At 38.1% G+C, this 19822-nt stretch overlaps 1 pseudogene; it reads left to right on the top strand.

Annotated features, from left to right (window-relative positions):
* Positions 1-13750: 13750 nt before the first annotated feature.
* LOC143532430 (epidermis-specific secreted glycoprotein EP1 pseudogene) lies at positions 13751-15337 on the top strand (annotated as a pseudogene).
* Positions 15338-19822: the final 4485 nt, after the last annotated feature.

Raw genomic sequence — 19822 nt, 5'->3', positions numbered from 1 at the left:
AGCACTTGAGAATCGTTATGAAAGAAGTTGGGATTCGTACCTCTAAGACGAAGCTGCTGAAAACTCAATTCTCGGTATTCAAGTATCTGAAAAATGAATCACTTGATGATATCATCACATGATATTATCACCTGATGACCGAGTTGAATAACTACTCCATTGAATACAAGGAGGAAGAGATAGTGGAAAAAATTCTCGATGCTCTCCCACCAAAATGGGAGATGTACACAGTTCTGATGAGAGAAGATAAAGATTTTGAGAAAATTGACTTGGAGACGGTGGTTAATAAGTTACGTAATTTTGAACTTAACATGGCTCGAAAGGAGATGCCTACTGATCAGGTTCAGGATCCGCGGGAATGTATGGTGCTAAAGTTTCTCCAAACTCAAGTTCAAAAACAGAATCGATTGCCTACTACTCAAGGGGGAGCCAAACTCCACTCAAGATGGTCATGTGGTACTAAATATAGATGGTGACGCATGTTTTGTAGCGGGTGGAACCAGTTCCTCAAGATTTTAGTCCTCAGCTGGTAATTTCTCAAACAGTACACCTAGTAAAAATTACACACAGATGCCGATGAGTGTGAAATCAGCTGAACATCAATTTTCTCTCTATGCCTCTTATGAGAATTACATCAAAGGAAAAATAGTCGACCCTGCAACCTTGGATGAGGACTATGATCAGATCGATGCTGATGATCTGGAAGAAATGGATTTGCAGTGGCAGATGGATATGATAGTAAGAAGGGTAAAGAGATTTATGAAGAAAACTGGTAGAAAGTTTGTTGGAGAAAGACCGGGGTTCGACAAGTCAAAGGTTCGTTGTTATAACTGTCAATAAAATGGTCACTTTGCTAAAGAGTGTACAAATGAGAGAGTGGATCGAAGTCAAAACAGGCCTGCTCAACAGAATGGAAGTGGAAGTGAAAACAAAGCTATGGTATCTCAGCAGAACGGTGGATACAACTGGAATATACAAGTTGAGGAGGTGTTCGAACAGGCAAATCTGTAAATATCGAAAATGGAAGATGTGACAAAGAGACAGGGGATGATCAAGCATACATGGCAGAGGTGAACGATCAACTCTCAGAGGTATGTTCTGAATCTTATTGTGAACAATGTGAAAAACTGTCGGATCAATTGAAAGCATTAACTGATCAGTTTGTTAGTTTGGACACTGAATTTTAAAATTTAAAAGAAGAACATCACTATTCTAAAACTAAAGAAAATAGCTACTCGGTAAAAATAAAAGCTAGTGAAAAAGACATCAGAAGTCTTAAAGCCATCCTAGCTGAAAAAATACAAGTGATTGATCTTAGCTATGAAGTGTTAGAAGAAAAGACCAAACTAATAGTTGAAAAGGATAAACAGATAGCTGATTACCAGGTAAAAGTGGTGGAACTGAACAGGAAAATTGAACAATTTAGAAATTCTTTTGCGATGCTAGATCATATTCTAAGTGTTCAACGTTCCCCGGTTAACAAAGGGGGAATTGGATTCACAGAAGTCCCACCACCATATAATAATAACTATACTTATAATCCTAGTAATCAGCAATTCGTGAATGTTGAAATTAGACAGACAGTTCCAATCAAAGTCTCTACTAAAGAAACTAAAGTTAATGAGAGTGAAGCGAGTCAGACAAGTTCTAATGTCACAAGTTCTGTCTCGTCAAATTCGGACAAATCGTCTGAATCGAGTGAGATAAAAGAAGAGGTCGTGTTACTAAAACGAGGGGAGGACTATAAGTTTGATGAAAAGAAATCTTCCCTAAATCCGTTTGTTCCACCGTATATGAGGAAAACTGATAGTAACACAACCTCATCATCTTCAACAACTCTTGAGACGAATGTTCAAAACAACAAGAATAGTTCGAACAGAAGTTGTTTTAGATGCAACAGGATAGGACACTTTGTCAGTGACTGTCCTCTGAAACAGAGGAAATCTAGAAATATGAGGCCAACTGAAACTGAGAATGAAACGAATACTAAATATGATGCTGGTAAGAATGCTAACACATCAAATTTCAATCATTGGACTAATCCAAGATTTCAAAGAAGCCAGTCTCGTTTTTTCCTAGTGAATCACCAAACCAACAATTATAATTCCATTAATGCTAGAAATTCACGAAGGTTTGGATGTCCTGATAACCAGTCATCTAGAAATTTTTCTTTCAGAACTTATAGAAACTCTCCTCAAAATAACATTAGGCAACCAAGGTACTGGATGCCGGATAACAGGTTTAATCAACCCAAGACCAGAAGGTCTTGGGTCCCCAGATTTTAATCTATTTCTTTAATTGTGTAGGAACAGTCGAGCAGGGTTGTAAACAATATGTGGGTTGTTGACAGTGGTTGTTCCCGGCACATGACTGGTAACAAAAAATTGTTACGTGATTGGAAGACTGTTCAAGGAGGAAGGGTTAGTTTTGCAGGAGAAAGTAGAGGAAGAATTACTGGTATTGGTACTGTGACAAATGGGAGAATAAAGTTGTAAAAGGTTAATTTTGTGGAAGAATTAAAGTACAACCTTTTGAGTGTCTCTCAAATCTGTGACAAAGAATACACCGTTCATTTTACTAAAGATGAGGCACTAGTGCTTTATCCTGGTTTCAAGATACCTGAAACCTGGGTCGTGATGAAGGCTCCAAGAGAAAAGAACACATATGTAATGGATATGAGATCAACTGAGATGATGACGGAAGAATCATGTCTTTTGTCAAAGGTAACAAAGTCTGAATCAGAATTGTGGCACCGAACAATGGGTCATATTCATCTTCGCAAGATGAACTACATTGTAAAGAATGGGATGGTACTTGGGGTTCCATTGAAGAACTTCAATTTTGAAGACCAATGTGTGTCATGCAAGAAAGGAAAACAGCACAAGAAGCCACATCACTCCAAGAAGCTTAACTCAATTGTCAGCACCTTGGACTTGCTTCACATGGATATTTTTGGTCCTGTGAATGTAAAAAATCTAGGAGGAACGTCATACTGTTTGGTGGTAACCGATGATTACTCATGATACTCTTGGGTCTATTTTCTGAAGGCAAAAGATGAAACAGTTCAGTTGGTAATTAACTTGATTACCAAGGTGGAAAATATTGTTGGGAGAAAGGTTAAGTACATAAGAAGTGATAATGGTATAGAGTTCAAGAACTATCAGATAGAGATGTTTTGTTTGCAGAAAGGGATAGAACATCAGTACAGCGCCCCATATACTCCGCAACAAAATGGAGTAGCTGAAAGAAAGAATAGAACTCTAATTGAAGGCGCCAGGACCATGCTGGCAGATGTTAAGCTTCCCATGGTGATCTGGGCTCTACAACCTGCTATATTCTTAATCGTGTTTTAACTATTAAAAGATTAAATAAAACCTGTTATGAACTTATGCATGGTATAAAGCCAAATTTGAAAGGTCTTGAACCTTTCGGGTCCCCATGTTCGATATTAAAGACTAATTCTAAATTTGGTGAGAAATCTGACGAAGGTATCTTAGTTGGCTATGTTGTTGGGACACCCAACAGAAGAGTCTTTAATTTATCAAACAGCAAGGTTGAGGTGATCTGTAACACTGACATTACTAGTTACAAGTCACCAAGGCCTAGTATGGGACCATCAGAGGCTTTCGACTATGATAAGCTATTCAAATCTTTTAATGTGCCTTACTTGGATTTTGCAGACATAGATGAGAAAATGGCCACACAGATGCTGTTAGACGAAGAGGAGGCCATTGTACAACGTCCGCAATATAATGAAAATCAACCAACCTCGTCAAGTGCGGTTGAAACTCCAGCCGTGTCGAATGAAGATGAATTCTACAATCCATTTCAGCATCACTCTTATGAACTCTCTTCAAATCTTGAAAATGATCTGGAAGTTGGCCCGGTACAAACTACCAAAATTCACAAGAATCATCCTTTGGAAAATGTGATCGGTAATCCTTCTGATGGTCTACGTACTAGAAGAATTTTGGATGAAAGCATATGTGTGTATGCAAGCATTAAAGACACGGGTATTATAAATTAATGCTTGTACGCCTGCTTCATCAGTCAGATAGAACCAAAGAATTATCAAATGGCACTGAAGGATAGCTCGTGGGTTGAAGCCATGCAGTAAGAACTGGCATAGTTTGAAAAGATGGAAGTATGGTAGTTAGTTGAAAAACCACAAGATGTGAACGCTATCGGTACAAAGTGCGTATTCAAGTGTAAGAGAGATGAGAAGGGGGTAATCATTCGAAACAATGCAAGATTGGTAGTCAAAGGGTTTAATCAAAAGGAAGGAATTGATTACAACGAAGTGTTTGCTCCTGTGGCAAGATTGGAGGCAATTCGACTGTTTCTGGCATTTGCTGCACACAAAGAGATGAAAGTGTTCCAGTTGGATGTGAAGAGTGCGTTTCTTAATGGAAAAGTCGTGAGGTGGTATATGTCGAACAACCTCCGGGTTTCCCTGACCCAGATTTTCCTGATCATGTGTACAAACTGAGCAAAGCATTATATGGGCTACATCAGGCACCTCGAGCCTGGTATGCAACTTTGTCAGATTAGTTACTAAAGAATGGGTTTGACAGAGGGAAGATCGACAGTACTTTTTTTGTAAAACGGAAAGGGGGTGATTTTCTACTCGTTCAGGTTTATGTGGACGATATTATCTTTGCTGCCTCAAGAGTTTCTATGTGTCAGGAGTTTGAAGCAGTCATGAAGAAAAAGTTTGAGATGAGCGCCATGGGCGAATTAACTTTCTTTTTGGGATTACAGGTAGATCAGAAGAAAGATGGCATGTTCATTCATCAAACTAAGTATGTCCTTGATGTGCTGAAGCGCTTTAAGATGCATGATAGTACCCCGTTTGACACTCCAATCTGCGTCAAACACAAACTGGGTGCTGATTCTGACAATGATGAAGATGTGGATCCCACTCAATATCGGGCAATCATAGGTTTTTTAATGTATCTAACTGCGTCTAGACCTGACATTATGTTTGCAGTTTGTCTTTGTGCTCGTTTTCAGGCAAAACCGAAGGAATCACACATGAAGGGAGTGAAAAGAATCTTGCGGTATCTTAAAGGAAAGCCTAAGTTGGGACTATGATACTCGAAAATGGGAGAACTGGATCTGGTAGCATACATCGACTCTGACTATGGAGGATGCAATCAGAATAGGAAGTCGACAACCGGTGGATGTCAGTTTCTCGGAGGAAGATTGGTGTCGTGGCAGTGTGCAAGAATCAGACCTCTGTAGCCATATCCACCTGCGAAGCAGAATACATGGTAGCATCGAACTGCTGCTCCTAGGTTTTATGGATACAACAACAAATGCGCGATTATGGTCTGAATTTCACTCAAACTCCTATTTGCATTGATAACACTGCTGCTATCTCAGTAACTAACAATCCCGTTAAACATAGTAAAACTAAACATATTGACATTCGTCATCATTTCATATGGGATTGTGCTGAGAAGAAATTATTTATGCTTGAAAAGGTTGATTCACTGGATAATTTTGCCGATCTTTTTACAAAAGCGTTTGACCGATCCCGTTTTCAAAACCTTGTTGAGCTTAATGGGATGATCAATCCCGAGTAACCTAGTTTTCCTACTCTCATAAAAAACATCACTATCGCTTAAATTATGTCAGTTGCTCAAATTTGAAGGACATATTCCATGAATATGTTTGGTCCTTACAGCTACATGTTGACTATAAGGATAGCCATTAGCCAGATGACTGAAAGCGACCGGGGCGGTTTATGATGGCTTTTTATTCTTTCGCTTAAAATTAGTTATTCATACTTAGTCAGAGGGACACATATTTGTATGTGGTCGGTCCGGTTGATCCACTGGATCTTCAGGATAGCCGTTTACCTAAAGACTTTGACTTGATCGGGACGTCTGAATTTTAAATTTTTTTTGGGGGAAATGATATAATTTTTCAGTCTATAACTTCGCAAGAAGTTTCTTTATTGGTGTTAAAATTGAAAATTGATCCAACCTTGGAAAGTGATAGATAAACTGATTTTGTGTGCTTAACCGGTGAAGTAATTAAGCTTAAAAGACTCTAGAACAGTCATTGTATGTTATGGTAGCTTTCTATGGTGCGTAAAAGTAGAAGTGATACAAACTAAAACTTCTCGATTTACTGTGGAGAGTCATTTTGAGCTGTGCATGTCTCCACATACATCTTTCCGAATGATATGCAGAAAAGTGATTACACAGTCATACACGAGCCCGTGAGTGTTCTGATTCCCGCGAAGATAGTGTTATGTTTCTGCAGTGATCCAGATTCGGGACTTGCAGTTGTATTATTGTCACAAAAAAATACTCTCATTATTATCATTAAGCCTTATGAAGACTATCTGTTTACAAATATCAAGAAACGGGCAAGAAAGAATATTTCAAAGTATAAGAAAGTTCGGGAAGACGAATCGGAAGGTCGACATGTGAATATTGATTCAGACACTATGGGTTGAAGTCAACTCGGGGTGACTTGGGGAAAGCCAAATACGCCTTGAGAATAGATAGGAGGCATCACAATCTCTCATGTGATGTCCATCTAAATTTTGAGCTTAATTGAACCTAATCCGTATCACAAAAGCAATGAAAACCATACTAAGTTTTATACCTGCCTACAACCTGTTTCTCTATGTCATAATACCGCTGAACATGGATCTGTGTGACAGCCTCTTAATCAGTATGATTCCTGTTAGGATCTTTTCTAAAAACATGCCGGGTTTCTGCAAGATTGAAATTGATCCCGTTTATTCATTTACTTAACTTTGGTTATGTATTTTGCTCTATGGACTGTCATCGTTAATCACCTTGGTTACTTGTTTTTGAACGTTTTAATTTTTATTATCTTCGCTTTGGGCGAACTTAATTTAAGGGCGAAGTTGACCATAGGTTGACCATGGGCGAAGTTGGGTAAATGGCGAAGTTGATGATCTGGCGATGTTGCCTATGGGCGAAGTTAAGCAAACAACGAAGTTAACATAACTTCACCATTGGGTTTTCCAAAAGTATATAACTGGCATCGGTGGTCAAACATAGTCAAACTTCTTCACTCGTAAACCCTCGGCGATCTTACCAATTGAATCAAACCTAATTTTTTATCAGCTTTAAACCGCAATCAAGGTTCGTCTGATCATTGTGACTCATAATTCAACTTGAGTGTTTGTTAATCTGGTCCACAATGTCCTGATTTGAACTCGTTTTATTACCAAACTCATTAGTCTCTTGTCATGTCTATTGAGGGTTGTTTGGATAATGAAAGGGTGGTAATAACACTAATCCCATTTCACGATGCACATGTTAAACCTCTGATTGTCCTTTCTTCACACAAATCGCGTGTTCTTGATGAACCGCTTGTGCAGCGAAGTTAGGGTTTCAGGCGAAGTTGATATAACTTCGCCAATCCCTTAACATCGCTAAAGCTACAACTTCGCCTGTACCATGCAGGGCAAGGTTGTAACCTGCTACCATACTGGTCTGATTTCATTCGTTTATTTTGCAGATATGGCTACTGTGGCAGGTGCCAGTGGAACTGGTGGAGACGAAGGAGACGGTGATAAGAGATAATTTTTCCCAGGAGACAACATGTATATCACCTTGGATCTGGATGGTCGTGGAACTAATGACTTCCGTGAGATCATTACGTTTCTCATTTGCTCACGTATTTTTCATGCCATTACTACTACTCTTTCGATTTCACTACCAAATATTGAAGACTTTTGGAGAACCGTTGAATATGACTGTTGGGTTGAACCTTCAGTTATGCGTGCCACTGTCAATAACCAAGTGGTATAGTTCTCGGCTGATCAGATCAGGGAAGCATTACAGTTCGGGGTTGAGACGACTGAGGACCGTACTGAGTTTCCGGCTTCGCTCAAAAATGGTGCGTTTCTTCGCATGAGATATTCGGGTCCGTTGGGGACTCTCAGAGAATAAAGGGGTTTTTGTTAGATCAGTGGCGGTTCTTTATGCACGTAATGATTGTGTGCATGTCCGGTCACAAAGCTAGTACAGATGGTATGGGTGCAACGATGCAATCTGCGAGGACTGCGTTGACTTACAACAAACCTTACAGTTTTAGTCAGATGATTTTCTATGAGATCGATCGTCAGCGACGCGCAGTGGCTCGGGAAATATTTTTGATGTACCCGAGATTTTTACAGATGATTCTCAATCATGTATCTCCCAATCTGCCGCAATGACGTCCTATTTCTTATATGGAGAGTGTCTCTAAGAGAATTTTTGCTCAATGTCGATCATCTAGTGCACGTAGCAGGGAAGAGCTCCATCCAAGGCACACAACATTGTTTGGGTACTTAGTGAATCCTGCTTATGTTGCTCCTCCAGATGATGAATTTCTTGATCCGGCACCGCAATAGGCCGATATCCCTCAACCACCTTTTGTGGTTCAACCGCCACCCGTGGTACAACAAGCACCTCCTGCTGATCCTTTGCAGCTCCTGAAGAACAAGTTGGTCTTGAGATTGCCTTTGGAGAGCAAGGGTTCTTTGATATGGAAAGGATTGATCCAGCTGCTGAAGTTCAAGCCTCAGTAGTTGATGTGTCTGGTGTAAATGTTTCCATGGTCGGTACATCTGTGGCGGATTCTGAGGGAACTGTCTCTGATTCCTCTACTGACGATATAGTTGAAGCACAGCGAGTTCTTTCCAGACAAGAAAGAATCCATGGCAAACAAAAGAAAGACTCATATGATAGTAAATCAGATTATGAGGAGGATTTGTATCGGTTGGTACGAAGATCAAAGAAGGCAAAAGTTGGTGAAAGTTCAAGGGTTGTTCATTTTTCCCCACCATCGTTATCGGGTATAACTATGTTACCTGCTTCTTCAACTGTCACATTGCCGGTAACCTTGAGTGTACCTTTGGTGACCGCGTCGTCATCATTTGGTATTCCTCCAACTACGTTCCAGTTTACAGCACCAGAGATTGTTTCTTTACCCCCTCCTACACTTACTCCGTCAGAGGTGGTTGCTAGATTTGTTGAATCAACGCTGGTAGCGACTGCTGGGTTACCTGTCTCTATAACACCCACGGTTACTATTCAGCCCACCTCTGATATTTCAGCGAGTTTGGGAATTCCACCGCCGTATACTCAAGATATTTCTCATATGCGGTTTGACTTTGATGCTACCCTGTCTGACTCTGAGCGGATTGCGGCTCTTGAACGGGTTGTTTCTGAACAGTCGCTGATTAATCTCATTCAGACACAAGTTATTCAGCGGCTTGTGGCTGAGAATCAGATTCAATCATCACTTCTCATTGAACACGGTAAACTCTTTGATGCTCTTAAACAGTTCTTAGCATCTCAGGGGGAGACGGGTTGCAAGGGTGATGAGCTTAGGAAAAAGAAGAGACAAGACAGAGACGATGATCCCAATGCATCGAAAGATGCAGGTGGTGAGTTGCCAAGAATTGAACAAAATCTTGGGACTTCCACATCTCAGGGGGAGTCTGCTGGTCCATCAGGCAGTACAGGTGGTGAGACTGTGGTGGTTGTAGACGATGAGAATGAGTTGGGTAATGACGAAGATGAGTCAGTTGATGATGTGTTGACGGCTAGTGAGATTGAGAAAATCGGGTAACAGATAGAGATTGAAAGTGAGTTAGAGGAAGGAGAGATAGTTGATGATGATGTTGAGCATGATATTTCAAGTGTTGATGAAGTGAAGTTGGGTCAAGATGATAATGTGACTGGTGATTCTGAGTAGGAAGAGCAGCCAAGATGGAAAGAAGGTTGTGCTCAATGGTTCTTCAAGACAAAGAAGCCAGTGGTACCGACAATGTTCAAGAAAAGTTACAATATTAAGGGTTACGCTGAGTCAAAGAAAGGTATCATTTGCTGGTTATATGATGAACAGTTGAAGTTGTTTGTGATAAAGCGTTATGATGGGGTTCAGTATTTTAAGAAGGCATTGAGATCGCTCAACACCTTGCCTGAATGTGAGGTTAAAGATTTAGCCCGGTTGAGATTGATAAATAGAAGTGATGATAATTTTGCAAGATGGGTAGGGAGGATTGTGTGGAAGGAAAGTATTAAGGAGAAAAAGTTTGAGTTGTTGAAGCCTCAGAAAGGAAAGTTGGTTGAAGACAAGGAACGGGGTATGCGGGCTGATGGTAAGCCCTGGATGGTGATGAAATATAAGCCAATTCGATGTTTGAAAGAGGTTCCGATGAAGCTAATGCCCAAGGATGTGTTGAAGGATCTCAAGTGGTGGTTTGTTAACTGCCAGAATGCTGAAGCTGTGATGGAAGATGAAGATGAACAGGAGATCCTGAGAGTGTATGATCCAATGCACTTGGTTAACTTGTCTCAAGCTGATTTGCAAGTACTAAATGATAAGAAGATTTTCTATATTCCTGCGTGGAAAGATGAAGCAAAGAAGTACCAGAGGGTGGTCTTTGTCTGTGTGAGACAGGGCGTTCATGCTTGAAGACGGTGGGTACGTGATTTTTGGATTACAAGACACGAGAAAGATGTTAGAGATATGAAGCTACTGCCAAGGGGGAGTCTGTTGGTGCATGATGCCAGTAGTTCATTATCTCGTGTTTATTTGTGTCTGTAATCGTTTAAATTGTTCGTTTTGTGTTGAACTTGTTAAGTTTGGTATATGTTTTGGCGAACTTGAGTTGAGCGAAGTTAGGACAACTTCGCTTAGTTTGTTAGGCGAAGTTGTCACTAATATATAATGTCTAACTTCGGCTTATTAGTGAATAACTTGGTCGGCTGCTTTTGGTGACTCTGGGGTCACGTGTTTGTTCTTTAGTTATTATCCTTTGCAATATAACAAGTATTCTCTTATACACTCGTGTGTTTGTTTATCTTTAACATGTTCATCGTCTTAGCACTCGTATCGTAAACGTAGGGGATTTCGCACCCTCGTGCTACGAGATACTCCTGTGTAGATCCGGCTGGAAACCTACAATATTATGTGTTAGACTAGAGCTTGTCATCGGATCCATCACAAAAGCCACCGAGTTCAAAATAGAGACGGTCCTTAAAAGTTTATAAAATTGAGAAATATGGTAAAAAAAATATATGAATGTATGCATATTTTATAACTTAAATATTTTATGACTGCTTATGATAATTATCAAATAAACTTTAATTTAAATATTCGTGTTTATATAATTATACTCAATTAAAATAAAACAAACTAAACAAGAATATGAAATAACTGGTTTTTATCCCTCGTATTACGGGGGTTGTTTTATATTGTTTGTTCTAATATTTATTTACTTTTTGAATCTATATTTTTATATTGTATGAAAGTTAATAATATACTTATGGTTTGATGATAAATTATTTCACAAATAAATAAGATGTTAAAACCCGGTTTAAAAGTTATATGGTTTTGATGAGATCCAAGACCCGTTTATTTTTTTTACTATAAAATTGGTTTTTTAATTATAAATAGTATTTATGAAAGTTAATAATAAACTTATGGTTTGATGAGACCAAGACCCGTTTATTTTTTTTACTATCAAATTGGTTTTTTAATTTAAATAATATATATATCTCTTTTAAAATAAATAAGATATTAATTTTTTATTATATCCTATTTTATAGGATTTTTACATCAATAATTTGGTGAGAATAACTTTTAATTTAATGAGATTTTGTAACGTTTAAGAAATATCTGAGTTTGGTAAGACCCATACCCATAAATTCGGGTAAAATGCATGAGAAGTCTCCATTTAAAAATCAAGCAAATCTAGTAACTCCAAAAAAGGGGAAGCGACCACATCGTGACACATAGGATTTCTGTGTCTTCGTTTATATATATTATAGATAGATATATTTCAAGGGTGTTTGCTTTCAATATTCCATGTGAGTACCTACCATATGTGGAGGTAGAGGTTGAGGTAAAAAGAATCCTTGAGATAAGGAGTTGACCGTCAAAGATCCCAGCAAACCAAGTTGCCAACTCAAATAATTGTTAGTAGCACGTAACGCGTCAGTTGCCGTCTACGATCTTCACTTTACCTCTGATCATGTTCAACGATTACCTTTTATACTTATCCACTTTCAACATATATTTCCCATTGTTCAAATAATGGTTACTCAGGGTAAAACTAAATTGTTTTGAGTTTACTTAGGTCACACTAAATAAGTGTTAAAATTGATCATCTTATAGATTACTAAACGGGTTAATTAGGTTACCTAAATTAGTCAATTAATTGGCTTGATACTAAACCCTAATTACTATATTCCAATAATCCTCGTAATTAGAGCGGTAGAGAATCAGACGCTTAGACTGGAAACTAATAATACAAAAAACAAAAGAAGGTACAACAATAATAAAAAGATTAGTCTTGATCTCGGTTCTTGACTCGTATGTCCAAAACTTTTGCCAAAGCATCTCACCAATATTCAAGGTCTTCAAAAGTAGGTGATTGTGTGGGTGAATTTGACACGGCCGACTTGTAAAGCCATTGATTGTAAATATCACAAAATTGGTTGGGATTATGCGGCTATACATCATTGGTTCATTGTTCCTGGAAGGATAAACACAAACTGTAGGAAATAAGTCGACAATCGACGACCGTTGTTATGTGGCTGTGTCTCCAGGCTATCAGGCGATGATTTGTAGGATCCGTAAAATAAAGAAAAAGAGAGCAAGGTATCATGGTCGGGTGGCGGTCTCCTAGATCTGTAGATCAAGAGATGAGATCCAAAGATCTAAAATGAAAAACTTATTTAATCAAACCGCAGTTTGAGATCAGTGGCCTTGCACCATGGTTTTAGGTACGGCTAAAACACCGATAAAATAATTATAAAAAAAGAACAAGAAGTAGGAACTGACGTTTTCAGGTGAGTAGAAATTTTATTTTTAATATATGACTCGATTCCAATCTTTAAGTTTATAATCACGACACACATATTCACTACGACCCGTTAGGCAAGTGTGCCCGCCGTTGGTGTAGTATAATGATGGTAAGATAACGAGATAATCCAATGACACAAGGGCTTTAAGTATCATAGTGCGGTCAATGTCTAGACAACCAGAAACAAAGTTGTTTTTAATGGTTTTTATCTTTGAAAATCATAAAATAAAGAAAACAAAAAGGAAGTGTTTTAGAAAATAATCATAAAAAATCAACTGGGCTTGATTTATCCTTAATGACATGATTAAGTATTAACCTCTTAAAAAACAGATCTCCAAATAATCACTATACGAAAATTGAAATGACCTTGATAAATATTACCAAATCATACGTCTCTTCAAAAAGTTGCCATGATCACTCGTCACATGAAACCCATCTATTTTTTGTTCCTATGAATCAAGAGAATATCTATGTGTTAATGCAAATGTGAGAGGACCTCATCAATATTGGAATGTTGCAACGATTATTACACATTACAACCGCAGCAATTTTGGAATTAAAATATCAAAGAATACCTTCAGAAAGGAAAACGTGGTGGTTTAGAAATGGAAAACGTAATAGAACCTTCCTTCCACCAAGGAGCCATTACTACATTTATTATCAAGTTGCAATATTAAAGGTGCTTTATTATTCCCTTTAAGCCTGTAAGCACCCTTTTATTCATTTTCTATATATATATATATATATATTTATTTATATATTATCCTTGACTCCGCAGCCAGCCACAGTCCCACACCAATATATATTCAAATCAACTTATTGAGTGAGGCGGCTACATGATCCCAAATCTCATCCATAAATACAACATCTTTCAACTTACAAAACACACCAACAATAATGGCTTCTACTTCAACTCTTATATTATTATTCTTCTCTTTTCAACTATTTTCTTTCATTTCAGCAGTTGTGCCTGCTTCACAAACATTCACTTACGTTAACGAAGGCGATTTCGGCGACTACGTCGTCGAGTACGATGCAAATTACCGTGCTCTACCCCCATTTAGCAACCCATTCCAGCTTTGCTTCTACAACACAACTCCTAATGCATATACTCTAGCGCTACGCATGGGCACGGTTCGATCCGAATCCCTCATGCGTTGGGTGTGGGAAGCTAACCGTGGGAACCTGGTTCGTGAAAATGCGACCTTAACACGTCCTGGCGGATGCTGAAGGACGTGTTGTCTGGCAAACGAACACCGCCAACAAGGGTGTGGTCGGTTTTCAATTGCTTCCAACTGGTAACATGGTTCTTCATGACGGTAAGGGTAATTACTTATGGCAAAGCTTTGATTCCCCAACTGATATTCTCTTGGTGGGTCAAATATTACGAGCCAGTAGTCCGAATAAGCTCGTGAGTCGGCTTTCGGAGGCGAGTAATGTGGATGGACCGTATAGTTTGGTCATGGAGCCAAAAGGGTTATCCTTGTATTACAAAAGTCATAACTCGCCTAGACCAATGCTTTACTGGACGTCTAGCGAGTGGTTCACCGTTGACCAAGGTAGTTTGGTCAACTTAACTCTTACGTCGGTCCCAGACACCGACGAGCGTTTTCTATATTACTTAGCGTTTGATTATTTTACCACAAAGTCTTCTTCAAACCGTAACATGGCGTATACACGTTACAACAACACGTTATCGTATCTACGATTAGGGATAGACGGAAACCTTAGATTCTACACGTATAACCCTAATGCGCAAGGTGTGGCATGGGAGTTAGTGTACACGTTTCTTGATCGTGATTCGATAGAAGGTGAGTGTCAATTACCGGGACGATGTGGGAACTTTGGGTTATGTGAGGACAGTCAGTGTGTGGCGTGCCCGACACCAAATGGGTTAAGTGGTTGGAGCAAAGATTGTGATGTGAAAAAGGTGACGTCTTGCAAAGCGAGTGAGTTTAGGTACTACAAGCTTCAAGGGGTTGACCATTTTATGATCAAGTACACGAGGGGAGATGGTGCGACTAAGCAAAGCGATTGCGAGAGCAAATGCACGAAGGATTGCAAGTGTATGGGGTACTTCTATCACACGGATGGTTCGTGGTGTTGGATTGCTTATGATTTGAAAACATTAACAAGAGTTGGGAACTCGACTCATTTGGCATACATCAAAACACCCAACAAGTAATGCGTTATGTCATGTCAAGTCATTGTCGATTTCTTTGTTATAAGCTGTTTGTTTTGTAATAAATGTGTGGGTCAAAGATATGATGATCTGTCCTATAATTGACCTAAGGATTGGATAATTATATTATTTTTAAGTTAATAAACAAAGTTATCTTTGGAAGAATCAATATTGTGAAAGCAACCCCATTAACTGTAGAATTATTGTGTTGACTAGAGAATTGAATGTGTCTTGTTCATTGTCGAGAAGCTACATCCGGTCAGACTCAGAAATGCTAAACATGTGAGGTGGCATAATCTTAACTGTTGACTTGTGACTATAATAAGTTACTTAATTAGTAATTTGTAATACATATAACTATTAGATTAATTTAATTAGTTCAATTAGATTAGTGATTTTTTCTCAAACAATATAAGAGTTTAAACTTTAAAGTTTATTCTGGATGTTAGGTGGTATAAAATTTTGGAAAGTGTAATTTTAGAAAAAGTATAAGATTCACATAAAATTTACATAATTTAAATTTTTTTAATTGAAGAAACACTAAACTAATTCCGATGGGTTTAGCCTAATATATCAACCGAGGATGGATTATAACTGGATTTTTCAGGGTTAGGACAACTTCACCTATAAAACAGAATATCGTGAGCTCATTACGAGAAGGGGAATATGAGGTTTTCTTGTAACCATCATTCAGCGTTAAAATTAGTATGGTAAGTGATGAGTAATTTCTTAGAGCGAACTAGGTTACAGATCCTTTTTAACGTTGATCCTCTTGAGTATTTATAGCCGAAGGGAATGAGAAGGATTGGGCTAGCTTCCCACTCAATGAAACCTTCTAATTATATGGATGTGCGTGATAGCGATTCTTGATTGGATGAACAACCGGCAAACGGAGATGTCTGTTGCATACATGTACATCGATGGCCCTCTATGATTGTTACATCGTGATTCGTGGGTAATGTAGGAATCTCGACCTGTGATTGGTCTTTATGTTCTTTATCACATGCGGTCCTATCATTTAATCACAACGTTTCTTTTGCTGAACTCTTTAAGTTGGTAAACATAAGGTACGCCTTCCCTGGAAGTTATATATCTTCCGCGGGTGATCTTCGCTTCCACGGGTGCTTAGAGTCACACCCTCATATTAGGTCTAGGAGTGCGACCAACAGTTGGTACCACATTTGTAATAATATCCGAGTTACGTATTAAAAGCGGAAGTTTTTAAAACATGTGGATTTAAAATATAATATTTATATTCACAAAAGACAGAATACAAAGCTTCCGTTTAGTAAGATTACTTGTTATTTACAAAACCACCATTCTTATAATATTAAGTTTAACAAAAATATCCGAGCCATCGGATATCTTGAGCACTTCGTCTTTCCAAGCCCTAATCTTGATTACCTGCAAAATGTTTTGAAAATACGTCAGCAACAAATGCTGGTGAATATGCTGACGTTAAAATATTTTCTTTTACTTTATTACCCCTCGAGACTACGTAGGTCTCGACCCATCGTGGCTTAGGAATAACAAAGTTTTAAAACAAATACAATTATAAACTCAAGTCTCTACACTAAATACCCCAACAAACACCGCAGTGTTCGACATAGTTATGTACCTATTCGTATACACATGGTCATTAACTCCCTGCAGGAAAGCATCAATATAACCAGGTGTGGTGTGCCACCACATATGTAAGGATCCAGACGAAACCTTGGCTGCTATTTATAGACGAAACCTGTATCCTCATCGCGATACGCGATGGCTTCTGGCTAGCCCGTTGCGTATCGCGACATAGCTATGCTGAGTTGCCATATAGGCTTGCCACGTGGCGGACGCGGTGCCACGTGGTGACACGTGGCGTGATCATGTGCCACCGGCTAACACGTGGCAACACGTGTCACGCATGTCAGACCACGTCATCGCGATACACGATGACGTTGGTCTTTGGGAGATCACGTATCGCCATTGACCAGACTTTTCAATTGTTTGACCAAGCCCTTCGCGATACGTGATGGGCTTGTCCTTTGTCCCGTCGCGTATCGCTATGGGACAGAGAGACAGAGTTTTCAATTTGAACCTTGGAGTTTAGAATTTGACAATTTGATCCTTTAACATTAGAATTTGACATTTTAAACCCGGAATTTTCACGATGTTACAGTTAGTTTTGCCACGTGTCATTATTTAGACTATTTGGTACCCTACCTACCCCTCGAGTTCATTGTTTCTTCCGCGGTTGTTTCCTGCGGATGGAATTTTTGATTTGTGTTTTTAAGGTTTTGGTTGTTATTTCTGTCTGCTAGTTATAACGGCCATTTATGAGGGTAGCTAATGACTATTTGCTTGGCGATTAGGTGTGGTGATGTCATCGCACGTATGGTACTATCATTTAATTATTCTAGGTGTGCTTATAAATGTTTCTGCATGTCGGTGCATTGAATTTCTATTCTTCCGCGCCGTGTGTATTTATTCTATTGGACGTGATTTTGTGTTGTGTCTAGCTGTTATCGACCACATTTAATGTTGTGAGTATAAATAGACATCGAGTTCTATTATTTCTTTAATTCTCTTTTCTATCTCTACTCTCACCTTCTTTCTTTTCTCTTGACTTCATCTTGCTTTTCTACAGTAGATTGTTTGGCTGGTGTGTTGTTTGGACCGAAATCATTGCCTAAGTTATGGGTGTATTCCTTATGATTGGCGGTGATCCCGGACCAGGCTTCATTCCAACCAAATGTCGTTGTTTAGTGTCTTACATTTACCGGATGGCGTCGCGGCTTAAGTATTATTATTATTCGGCTGATCGAAGAGAGAGAATTTGTAACATACAGAAAAATTTCGATATTAACTTTGACAACTTTAAAAGTTGAATAACCAGTTGGTCATTTAGCTCAAATAAATATGAGAAATCAACATATGGTTGGTGACTAATCGGATGGAATGATATGTTTCGCCACATGTTAACACAGAATAACATGAATCATCACAAGAATGACACATGTCGAATTCTAGGAAGAACTCGTGCTTATTAATTAAGTTTCCTAATACTATAACTAAAAGACTTTAGAGTTCATTTCAATTCATCCAAACACCAAACCACTCCCATTTTCTTGAAATCTGGGCCATATCGACGCCACTATGGAGTTCTGAAGTTTCGTACCCGACACCCAAGTGCTACACATTTTAAGGTATATGTTATTTTTAAGTTATTTCAATACATGCATCGATCCTTGTCGAATGTAGCTTAAATTTTGAAAAGTTATTATAAATATATGAGTTAAGTGTCATTTTCATATATGTAGTTTGTTCAATTACACAACTTTATTATCGTTTTTGAATTTAGTGCAAATGACTACCTCACATTTCTAAAACCTGCCATTTTAGTACCTTTTTTAACCACGTCTATTTTGTCCGTTAAATCAGGGGTAAATTGGTAATTTCCTTTAATCAAATTCACCATGTATATCTTCATCTCTAACCATAAATCCCTAAATCAAATCCCCTACAATATTAAAAAAAAACATATACACCTTAATCCATTTTCTCACTCCACCAAATTTCTTTCTCTTCATACAAAAATGGAGGCACTTCAACCTCCGATGGTGCTGCTGGTTAATAGCGGAGTAGATCCAGTGAACATCCGGTAGATGTAGTCGGCCACCCAAACGACAGAGGCGGCCGAGCATCAGATTAAACGAAATCGGAGATTAACACACGTACGATAATCACTGAAGAAACAAACCGCAACAACGAAGATACACTTCAAAACCGGCAACCGACAACACATAAAGCAACCATAAAAACAATTGGCATCTTGATTCCTCTACATTTGTATCTTATTTAGATGGTGGCGAATTGATTTCTAGGCGGAATCATAGAGTTGCATGTTTTCGTGACAAAGATTGTTGCCAGCGCTGTTGAAAAAGCGGAGTTTGGTTTTAAGTATAAAGGGGAATAGTTTAAAAGAAAAAGGAAATAAACAAAAGAAAGTAAATTACCAGTTCAACGGACAAAAATAGACGGAGTTAGTAAAATGTACTAAAATGGCAAGTTTTAGAAACGTAAGGTAGCCATTTGCACTAAATTCGAAAGCGGTACTAAAGTTGCGTAATTGAACAAACCACATTTATGAAAACGACACTTAACTCTAAATATATTTAAGCTCTTCATATATAATGGTTCACAAAGATAAACGTTTCTTTATGATTAAGAAACATAAAGTTTTACATAAAAAGTTCATTGTCAACTGACGCTTCTAGAGGAAGAAACATAAATCTTTTAAACGATATTTATAATATAGATGTTTTATGAAACATAATAATGTGATACTGTTATATCAAAACAAATATTTTATCAAGGTTTAAAATTACAAATTAGACTAAAGGTCTAAAGCTAGATTAGTTGATCTAGATATGTCATGTCAAGTAATTGTCGATTTCTTTGTTATAAGTTGTTTATTTTGTAATAAATGTGTGGGTCAAAGATGTGCTGATCTAGGGGTGTTCAACGAATCGAATTTCAAATATTCGAATCTATTCTAATCGAATTATTCGCATTTTGAAATTTGAAGCTGGATTCAGATTCGAATTCGAAATAGATTTGACAAATTCGATTCAAATTCAGAAAAGTTAATTCGAAATTCGATTCGAGAATGAAGTTCTAGTTCGAATCGATTCAATTCAAATTAAGTTAAAGAAAATGTATTTCAGTTTCAAACTACTACAAATCTGAGTTTTTTAACAACAAAAAGTACATGCACATAAAATAAATAAATCATTTAAAGTTAT

Source organism: Bidens hawaiensis, unplaced genomic scaffold, assembly GCF_021521415.1.
Source record: "Bidens hawaiensis isolate Kalapana, Puna unplaced genomic scaffold, B.hawaiensis_p1.1 tig00009445_1, whole genome shotgun sequence".
Lineage (NCBI taxonomy): Eukaryota > Viridiplantae > Streptophyta > Magnoliopsida > Asterales > Asteraceae > Bidens > Bidens hawaiensis.
The sequence above is the reverse complement of the archived record's forward strand: the minus strand, read 5'-3'. Positions and strand labels throughout refer to the sequence as shown.